The sequence below is a fragment of the Pinus tabuliformis genome, chromosome 4_2 (genome assembly GCF_031772625.1).
Source record: "Pinus tabuliformis cultivar Carrire ecotype Pingquan chromosome 4_2, CPIR1, whole genome shotgun sequence".
Taxonomy (NCBI): Eukaryota; Viridiplantae; Streptophyta; class Pinopsida; order Pinales; family Pinaceae; genus Pinus; species Pinus tabuliformis.
Genome location: NC_142304.1, coordinates 941181267 through 941192508, shown reverse-complemented (window position 1 = coordinate 941192508; position 11242 = coordinate 941181267).

The following is an 11242-nucleotide window of genomic DNA, read 5'->3' as shown; positions in this document are numbered from 1 at the left end:
AACATTTTTCATAAGTAACACAAATAAAGGAGAAGCTATTTTAGAAAAATCCTTGATAAATCTTCTATAATATCCAGCATGTCCTAAAAAACTTCTTACATTAGTTTGTGTTTTAGGGATAGGCAGAGTCTGAATTACTTGTACTTTAGCTGGATCAACTTGAATTCCTAAGAATGAGATGAAGTGTCCCAGAACAATACCTTGATTCATCATCATATGACATTTTTCAGTACTTAATGCAAGATGTGCTTCTATACACCATTTAAGTACTTTTTCAAGGTTCTGTAATGCATCTTCAAATGTCACACCATAAGGAGTAAAGTCATCCATAAATATTTCTAAGGAATCATTAAGCATATCAGAAAAAATTCCTATCACCGCTCTTTGAAATGTTGTTGGAGCATTACATAGTCCAAATGGAAGAACTCTATAGGAAAAAGTCCCCCATGGACTAGTAAAAGTGGTCTTGTCCTGATCTTGGGGTGCAATCTTAATCTGATTATATCCACTAAATCCATCCAAAAAGGAAAAGAATCTCTTACCTACCAAATTATCTAATACCTGATCAATAAATGGTAAGGGAAAATGATCTTTCTGAGTAGCCTTATTTAGAGCTCTGTAATCCACACACGCTCTCCATTTCCCATTTTTCTTAGGTACTATTACTAATGGTGAAACCCATTCAGATATAGAATATATAAATCCTGCATTCAACAGTTTTTGAAGTTCTTCCTGCACAATTTCTCTTAAATTGGGATTCATTCGTCGTTGGGGTTGACAGACTGGGCGGGATCCTTCTTTAATATAAATACGATGAGTACATAATTCAGAAGAAATTCCCTTCATATCTGTGTAATCCCATGCGAATGCTTGTTTATTCTCATGGAGTAACTTCATTAACTGTTGTGTTTCAGCATCTGTTAGGTTAGGGTTTATATTTAATGTTTTGTCAAGCTCGATTTCGACTGTTATACTTTTGGAGGACGTGTCAGCTGATGTCTGAGATGAGTCTTCAGTTCTAAGATTTTGCTGTGATTCATATTCCAAGATTGTAGTCAAGTGATCATGTATTTCAGAGTTAACCGAAGAAGGTTCAGAAATAAAGCTACTAATTAATTCATCTTCGGTTGAATCTTTAAAAGTTAGGGCTTGTCCGACAGTCAAGATGGGTTGAGTCTCATCATCCTCATAATCTAACCACACAGAGTTATCATTATTAATCATAGGTGTAGCGTGAGGGTATAGAGTACTTGCTGTTTGGTTTCACATCCATTAGAAATTGTCATTGAACCTGACCTACAGCTGATGAAGGCATCTGCTGTAGCCAGCCAAGGTCTCCCTAAAATCAATGGATGACCCCCCAACTTTGTTTTGGTCTGTAACACCACAAAATCAGCTGGGTAGTTCCAAGATTCGACTGAAATTATCAGGTCTTCAATGACTCCTTCAGGTTTGATTGTGGAGCGGTCAGCCAGCTCTAGAATGGTTGGGGTTTCCCTAATTAAATTTTTTAACTGCAGTAATTGTGCTGTTTCAAGTGTCATGATGTTTATTGCAGCACCCAGATCTACTAGAACTCTAGAAACAAAGGTTTTACCAACCTGAACTGTGACTGTAGGGTGACCAGGGTCACCATATTTCACAGGGGGGTTTTTTTCTGACATTAGAGCAGCTAGATCACCCATCACATGAACTGTGAGGGGGTCCTTAGCTTTTCTTCCAGGTTTCTTAATACAAATATCTCTAACAGTTCTAGCATAAATCGGTACATCTCTCAGTGCTTGTAAGAGTGGAATTTTAACATATAAATTATGCAGCTCTCCTAACAGATTAAAAGCAGGTGGCTCAAGTGTTTTGGTAAGAGCCAAACATTCAAGGAATGGTGGCTCTGCTGCTTCAGCAGTCTTTTTAGAGGATGTTTCAACTATTTCAGCATTGTTATTAGAGGATGATCTGACTATTTCAGCATTGTTATTAGAGGATGATCCAACTGTTTCAGCATTAGATGACTTTTCTTTTCCGATTTCTTCTTTATTAGAATCGGAAGTAATGTCATCAATAATGGGTTCAACTATTATTCCAAAGCGTAAATGAATGTCATTACATTGCATAGGGGAAACCAGTTGGTTTTTAACATCAATTACCTGCAGAGCTTTATTATTATTCGGGTTGGAGCTAGGTTGTACAGGCAGCTGGGGTCTCATTGTCTGATTATTTGGTGGGGCATTTTATGGTAAGGAGAGAGATTGCTGATACTGAGGTAATTGGTTTGGAAATGGGATCTGTGGAGCTGTCCAATTCGAGTTCCATTGATTATAATAGGTTTGCTGTAGAGCCCAGGGATTCCACATCGTAGGATCAACAAAAGGAGGGTTCGGTTGCTGCATGGGTGGGAAATTCATTTGATTAAGGTGTGGGTACTGAATTTGATTGAAGGGTGGGTAATTTGTTTGAAAATGAGGATGATTATTCCAACGATTAAACGACATGTTAGAATTCGTACCTTGTCCTTGTGGTTGCCATTGCCTTCTCTATGTGAGGAGATACACTGATTCAGCTTCTTCTTCAGTTGGCTACAGTGCTACTTTTATTCCTGGCAAAGAAGGGCATTGTTGAGTCTCATGGTCCTTTTCACAGATAGTGCAGATTGGTACCTTGTCCAGGGGGCATTCCCTTAGTGGGTGTTTTTCCCTGCATTTAGAGCAGAAAATAGCCAGAGCAGCTTCTGCTTCTGCCTGCTTCTTTTTAACCTGCAAGGTATCAATTTGTGAAGCAAAAGAGCTTAACATTTCAGTTTTAAATTCTTCAAGTAAGTTACCTATTTCAGCCTGTGTTGCTCCTCCACTTGCTGATTTCTAGACTCTTGAGTATGTACTGTCTTTGCTCTTTGGTCTGCTTACTGCTCCTCTCGAACATCTTTTATAGAGATTGATAATCTCATCATAGGATTCCTTAGATATGTCTCCTTTTCCAAGCATATTCAACATATCTAAACAATCATCTCGTACCCCTTTTAGCAATATTGACTTGAGAATATCCTTACTCATATCAGGATGATCAGATCATTGTAAGTTATATTGTAGCCTTTCCACGAAGTCCTCCAAACTTTCGTCCTCCTTCTGAGTCATCTTGAATAATTCCTCCTTCCTTTCTCTTGTTCGACAATAATCTTGGTATTTAGCCAAAAATTCTCCTTCATCTGGTCTCATGTTGTAATCACATGAGCTCCCAAGCTCATGAACCATCTTAATGCGTTCCCTTTTAATGTAGCTGGAAACAACTTCAATTTCTGAGCAACATTAACATAGTCATAGCTTCTACACAATATATCAAATTCAAAAAGAAATTCATCAGGATCTTCTGTGGATAACCCATGGAAATTGGGTAATGCTGAAAGTGGGATATTCTTCATAGGAGTTGCTCCTCTGGGGAGATCTCCAATGGGGAATTCCAAGGTGGAGAGAGAATTTTCTCCCCTTCCCTCTATTCTGCGACCTCCATCGAAAAGTCCTTCATTGTTATCCTCCATTGGTTGTTGTCCTGATGCGCTTGCCCAGTCTTCGGAGTTTTCTGTTGGAATTTCAATGTCCTGCACTGGTTCCTCCACCTTAATTTCCTCTATTGGTTCTTCTACTGGTCATTCGTCTTCTTCCACCGGTTCCTCAGTATATTCTGATGGTTCTATAACCCTCTCTGGTCCCACTACTTCCTCTGTCTGATAATCTGTCTGGGAAGAATGTTGGGTATGTGGCCTTCGAGAGCTTAACCTCTGGGATGTCTCAGGTTTTGAAATAATATCATCAATAAAAGTTTTTCTTCCTCCTCCTTTGCCTTTGTCGCCTGAATGGTTAACCTTCTTGCGTCCTCTCATGCATCCTGCATTTCTAAAGAGAAATTGTTAATACTCTTAAAATCTTCAGTCGCCTTCCCCGGCAACGGTGCCAAAATGTTGGTCACTTTAATTGTTTATTAATAAAACAGTCGAGTGCCACATAAATTATCAATGCAAAAAAGTCTGATTATTCCAAAGGTGGCTACGTACTGCATGTACTCAATCTTCATGGTACTAAAAGCTGTAGTATAAACAGTCTACTATCTATTAAATCCCTACTCTGTGTTACAGCAGTTACAGTAGTTACAGCCTATTGTAGAAAATGAAGTAAGAACAAATAACTTAAAGGAAACAAATCTTCAAAAGGAAGTGATGGTTGTCCTGCAACAAAGGATCAGGACCCTACCCTCAAAGTAAGGACTTTCAGCACCTGCCTTTGTTGTCCAGTTCACCAATACACTCTGTAAATCCTAATCACCGGTGAGGCACTCATATACAACATCAATCAGTTAAAAAGGAAAACAGAGTTTCAGCAAAAGTAAATATCATTAGAAGCAGTAACTGTGATATAAACAGGAATCACACACACACACCACGCAACAGAAAGAAGATGGGTGAATCTTGTGATGAACGTGGGCCCTATCCTTCTCACAAGATTCCCCAGAACACAGGAATTAAGATAAAATACTCAGAATGGAATTGTATTCATCTGCTAATAAACCATGTTACAAAAAGAGATTCAGTCTCATCCCTTCACTATAGTTTCTGTGTTACAGTTTGTTCCCCTCCTTTCTGTCCCCCTCTCTAATGTAGATGTCTCCTCTTTATAGAGGAGACATCTATTACAAAAGATTTTCATACATTCTGATTCAACCCTTTTGTACCAAAAATAGGAAAGTCAGTTCTTGATAACAAAATATTGTTACAGTCATGAGGATCATGATCATTACGACCAATATAGTAATCGGTCAGACTCCTTTGCCGATGCAGATTTGTTACGCAAATCTCAACTGTTCCTCAAAGTGCGCATGCTGTTCGTGCTGTTTCAACTTCGAGGTTCATGCTGTTCTTGCCTGTTTTAGCTTCACAGTTTGCGTTGTTTCTGCTGTTTCAGCAACTGCAAAATGTGATCCTGCCAGTTAGGCAGTTTCAGCAATTGGTCAACACTTTAATCAACTTCAGGGAACAATTATAAAGATAGCATGATTACGTGTTGAATAATTAAACATATAGCAATGAGGAGAGTTACTCTATACCTTTTGGAGTGATTAAGCCAAAACACTAGCAAAAGCTTTCAACTAAGGGTTGAAAAGGGTAATATAATGGCAAAATATATGGTCAAAAATAGACAATATGGGAACCTAACATTCTTGAGAGAACAAGCATTGTATCATCATCTTGGATTTATGATATATGAAATACATATAGTGGGGTTTTGAGCTGTGGCTTTCCCAGGATACTTATTGTGTTATGTGTATTTTATTATCTTCCTCTTGTCGATTATTGTTTTCATTGATCTATTGGCTTCCGCTGGTTGATAGTAGAAGTAGCTTCTTGTCTCTTTCTTTAGTACATTGCATGAGCTTGTGAATCTATAGGATTTTCTACATGGTATAAGAGCTAGATGTGTAGAAATATTCTTCATCGTCCCCACCATCTCGCTTCAAGGCCGGAGTGGTGTCTTGCTCAGTGGTAGGCTGAAGCATAGCAAGGCCGAAGTGCATGAATTCTCTCTTTCAATTTATAAGTACATAATTTTTGAATCAATTCCATGAAGTTGTGTGTAATTTCATGAAGGTGTGAGTTGCTATGACTACATTTAAAGGTTATCGGTGATGCTTTTGTGCTAGAGGTCGAGAGCAAGGTGTAAGGTCTAATTTTTTTATTTTTATTTTTTGGGGTTATAACATTTAAAAAAAATGTTGGGCACATGTTTTTATACATGTAAAAAAAGGCATCATTTTTAAAGAAAGGAGGTTTTTTATTAAAAAAACAAAGGGGATCTTGTTTTTTTTGTATCAAATTAAGGGAATTCTTTTTTAATTAAGAGAGCACCCATTTTTTGAGATTTCTCCTTGGATATGGAGATAGATCCATCTTTTAATTGCTGGAGGTTGAATTCTTTATTTCTTGAGGGAGACTTGTCAAGATGAATAACTAGATGGCAGAGGAATATTTGAATGAGAGTAATAAGCTCGATGGATCCAATTACTCTAATTGGAAATTTAAGTTGTAGACCTTGTTGGAGGGGCAAAACACATGGGCGATTACAAGCAGTGATGAGTTGAAGCCGACCCTAGCTACAGGCGGAACAACAACAACAATCCAGGACTAGGAAAAGAGGGAGAACAAAGCAAAAGTGTTGTTAAAATTGTCAGTGAAAGATTGTATTATCCCTCACATCCGTGAATGTAAATCAACAAATGACATCTAGAAAATCCTCAAGGACTTGTACGAGATCAAAAACACAAATCGCTTGATGTTTTTCAAAAGAAAGATTCTCTCCATCAAAATGGAGGAGAATGAGTCAGTGGTTGCATTCATCTCTCGAATCAAGGAGATTAGAGATAAGCTAAGCGAAATAGGAGAGACAATGTCAAACACTAATCTGGTCACAATTACCATGAATGGTGTGATTGATGACTATCACATCTTTATCACAACTTGAATGCGAGAGAGAAAGCCCCCAATTTTCAAAGAATTGACAGGAATCCTAATGCAAGAGGGAGAGAGGCGGATGACCCTGAAACCCCAAAGTTTAGATCTTTATCTAATGACGAAGATGAAGCCCTTCAGAGGGAAGGAAAATGTAGGATAGAAAGGCGGAAGTACACCATAAAGAAAACCACCTCAAGGTATGTCCTCAAACATAAGTGATTCAAGAATGAAATGTTTTTATTGTGGTAGAGTTGGCCACATAGCTAAAAATTGCCAGAAGAAGAAGTTTGATGAAGGTCGCCATAAACATAAGAAGCATGCAGGATACTTTGGAGATAAATATAGAAATCATAATCTCAGATTGTTTGTATCTGATTTTGCGTTCTCTATGGAGGATGATGAAGCAAAAACTTGGTTTGTGGACTCATGAGCTTCCACTCAAATGACATGTAACGTACATTGGTTTGATAATTTTAAAGAAACCAATAGTGGTGAAAATATCTACCTTGGTGATGATAGAGGGTACCAAATCAAAGGGTATGGTAATGTTCCTATCGTTTTGCTTGGTGGAAATATTAAACATATTCAAAATGTAATGTGTGTACCTGGAATAAAAAAGAATATGATCTCTGGTTTATGATAACAGATCAGAACCTTAAGGTAGAGTTTTTTAATTCTTATTGTGTTATTAAAGATCTGCTGGATCGTATGAAGCCAATTGCATCAGGTATTCGAGTGGGAGGATTGTATAAGCTGAATGTAAGAAGCACACCACACCAAGCCTTGACCTCATCAGTTATGACTGCAGAAGACTTATGGAATCAAAGATTCGATCATATCAACTTCAATGACTTGCTGCTACTTTACAAACAAGGTATTGTCAATGGTCTTCCTAGTTTAAATAATGTTCATGTTGATTATGAAGCATGTTCTATTGGGAAGATGCATAGAGATGAGTTTCCTACAAATGTAGATATAAAGAAGAGAGATATACTAGAGCTTGTGCACATTGATTTTTGTGGGCCGATGCAAAAAACGTCATTAGGAGGTGCCTATTATTTCCTATTATTTGTTGATGATTTCATGAGATTTACTTGGGTATATTTTCTCAGAAAGAAGATTCATACTTTTGAATATTTTAAAGAATTCAGAAACATGATTGAAAAACAGACAGGAAAATTCATCAAAATTCTCCGCTCGGATCAAGGGGGAGAATACGAGAATGGTGGTTTCATAAAATACTAAAAGGACCATGGGATAGTTTAGTAGTTCATATTACCCCACACTCCTCAATAGAATGGAATTGTAGAGAGGAAGAACATAACCCTTGTGGAGTGTGCTCGAAGCATGTTAAAAGGTAAGAACCTGTCTAATGGATTTTGGGTAGAAGTAATAAATACTACAATATATTTGAAGAATAAGAGTCCAACAAAAAACCTTGATTTGAAAAATCCATTCGAAGCTTTATTAGGTTTTAAGCCTGAAGTTAATCATTTAAGAGTTTTTGGCTCCAAATATTTTTCTCATGTTCCAAAAGTGGATAGGAAGAAACATGATTCAAATGCCATTAAATGCATTTTTGTTGGGTACTGTATAAATTTTAAAGCTTATAAATTGTTTATGATCCAGGTGGATATTGGTGGCCACTCGCCTATTCCACTTGGACCCCCACCATTATTTCTTTCAGTTTTTTAGTTTCCTTATTTGTAGCACAATTTACTATTTTTGGCAATTTTTCGGGTCCTGAACTTCCAAAGCCGTATTGAGGCCCTAAATGATGTTTTTTTGGGGAAAATGGGACCAACTTGAGTCATATATCAATGTTGGTCAATCAAAAGTTGCATTCCTTGAATAGATGTTTCTAATGAGATATTGCACGTGTCAAATGGAGATCGTATGCAAAAGTTACAACCCCGAGAAGTTGATGTACCAAGTTACCCAAACAAGGCCCATAGTTTGGTGTTTCATCTCCTATGGTTATGTTTTTGGATGTTTAGGGTTTTTCATTGTTTCTCAACAATAAATAGGCCTTAGAGCCTCATTGTAACACAGTTTAGAGGCATGTAGACGTCACGTCTCTTCTTAGAGATAAGCTACTATCGCTCGAGCTAGTTTTATTTCCATTCTGTTTGTAAGCATATTTCAGTATTTGATATTAATGAAACAAAGTGTTATTTCTACTGCATCTTTGTATCTATGGTTATATCTGTAATTTGTTGCATTCCTGTTTAAAATCAGATCAATGGTATCAAAGCGGTCTGCTCTTTCTCTGTTTTTCTTTGCATGTCCCCAATGAGGTCGGGATATAAGGAGTTAGGTCTTGAACTCGTCGAACCTTTGCAAGACCAGCCTCACAAATCCTGATGGCCTCCCATGGTGGATGAAAAGAAAGACGAGGGGGTAGGAGATCCTATCAAAATCTTGCTCGAAGAAACCCTCGAGCGACAAAGGAACGCAATGATGGATAACTTTGCCAAGATCCTTCAGTGGATACCCAAGGGCGACGCATCTACTTGTGGAAACTACTCGGGAATCGCCACACCCTTTAAGGTACAAGTTAACTTTGACATTCCCATATTTTAGGGTCAGATAGATGCAGACGTTGTAGATAAATGGTTAAATTTGCTAGAAGGATATTTTTCCGTTCATGATTTTTCCAGTCGGATTTGCACTTCTCAAAGCAGCCCCCCACGTCAAGGACTAGTGGGAAACCTACTGTGAATAGAAGGATGAAAGTACGAACTCATTGTTTTCAGCCACACCTACTTGGAACTCGTTCTGGGATGCCATCAAGGAGTAGTACTACCGTATTTGGAGCTATGAGGATAAATACATAAAGAGGACAATGCTACGATAGGGAAGGGACTAAGATGTGCCGGAGTTTACAAATTTTTTTCATACCCTTCGCACGAAGTTGAGTATCAAGGATTCTGAGAAGCATTTGGTTCTCAAGTACCACAACTGCTTGCACAGCTACATCCAAGACGAGAAAGAATTCTTGGACATCTCCTTGTTGTGCACAGGATACTGATATGCCATCAAGAAGAAGAAAAAGTTTAAATAGAAGAAGCGAGAGTTTGGATCTGCGAATCTGAAGCAAGGGAAAGGTGCCCCCAAACCGCAAAACAGAGGAAAAAGCCAAGGCAGGGTAGCCGAGGAGAACCTACCAAAGCTGTAAGTAAAGAACAATGCCGTGAAGCAGAAGAAGGACATGGGAAAGTGGTGTGAGTTCCATAAGAGCTCCACTCACAACACAAGTGAGTGTCGAGCTAAGCAGTCACTGGTGGCCAAGCTAAAGGCTTTAGAATCAGATGCATGTTCCGACTCTAAGTCAAAACCCGACAAGGAGAATGGAAAAGGGAAGAAGATTATCGATGCGGAGCCCAATGCCACCGTTGCCACCAAGAAGATCCAAAAGGAGGAACCTGAAGATCCAAAAGGAGGAACCTGAAGATCCAAAGGAGGAGGACCGCCTCTTCCACTCCCAGATGTGGGTAAATGGTTCCTTGCTACAATTCATTGTCAACAACGGGAGCCAAAAGAACCTCATTTCAAAAAAGGTCGTGAAGCAACTGGGCTTACCAACCATAACACATCAACAACCATACACCATCGGGTGGCTTCACCAAGGACGCGATCTTCGCGTGAGCCAGTAGTGTTGGCTTCCATACAATGTCAAGCCCTTCATGGATGAGGTATTATGTGAAGTTTCTCCCCTTGATGTTTGTGATGTATTATTACACCAACCATACTTATGGAAGCGACATGCTGTGTATGAGTCAAGGCCTCGTGTTGTTATTGTTACTTTGGGAAATAAGTTGTACAGGATACCGGAGGTAGCACCAATTACTGCCATCTCTTGGGTTACTACAAAACAATGCAGTAAGCTCATTTACAAAACTGGGAAATTTGTTTTCCTGATGATATGCCCTCGGGGAAAGAAGAAGATAGTGGCCGCGACCTCAAGACAGGGTCCCTCCACATGGCAACGACAGATGGACAATGTCGTGGAGGAGTATGAGGACATCTTCACCTCCCTCACAGGGGTGCCTCTGCACTGTCAAGTCAAGCACTCCATCGATCTTACTCCAAGTGTGTCGCTGCCCAATGGACCAATCTATCGGTGCTACGTTCTAGAGAATGGCGAAATAAATAGGTAGATTCAATAGTTGCTACAGAAAGGTCACAACTGTCTGAGTTCATCGCCCTGTGGGAGCCTGATCGTGTTGGTATAGAAGAAGGATGGGACTTAGAGACTTTGTATTGACTATCGGGTGCTGAACAAGATCACTGTCCAGAATAGGTACCTGATCCCACAGATTGACGACCTTTTGGGCCAACTGAAGGGGGGAAAATATTTCAGCAATATCGACTTGAAGTCCAGCCATCACCAGGTGCCAATCAAACCCTCCGATGTGTGAAAGACTGCCTTCAAAGCCAAGGAGGGCCTTTTCGAATGGTTGGTTATGCTTTTTGGGTTGACGATTACTTCTGAAACCTTCATGAGGTTGATGGATGACATCTTGTGACCATTCAGCAACTCATTTGTAGTGGTATACTTGGATGACATCCTGATCTTCAGCCAAAGTTGGGAAGATCACCTCCACCACATCCGACAGGTTCTCTAAACACTTCGGCAACACAAGCTGTGTGCCAATTTGGAGAAATTCACTTTTGGAATGACCTAGGTTCAATATCTAGGATACATTATTGATGAATGAGGGGTGCATGTGGATCCAGCCAAGATCCAAG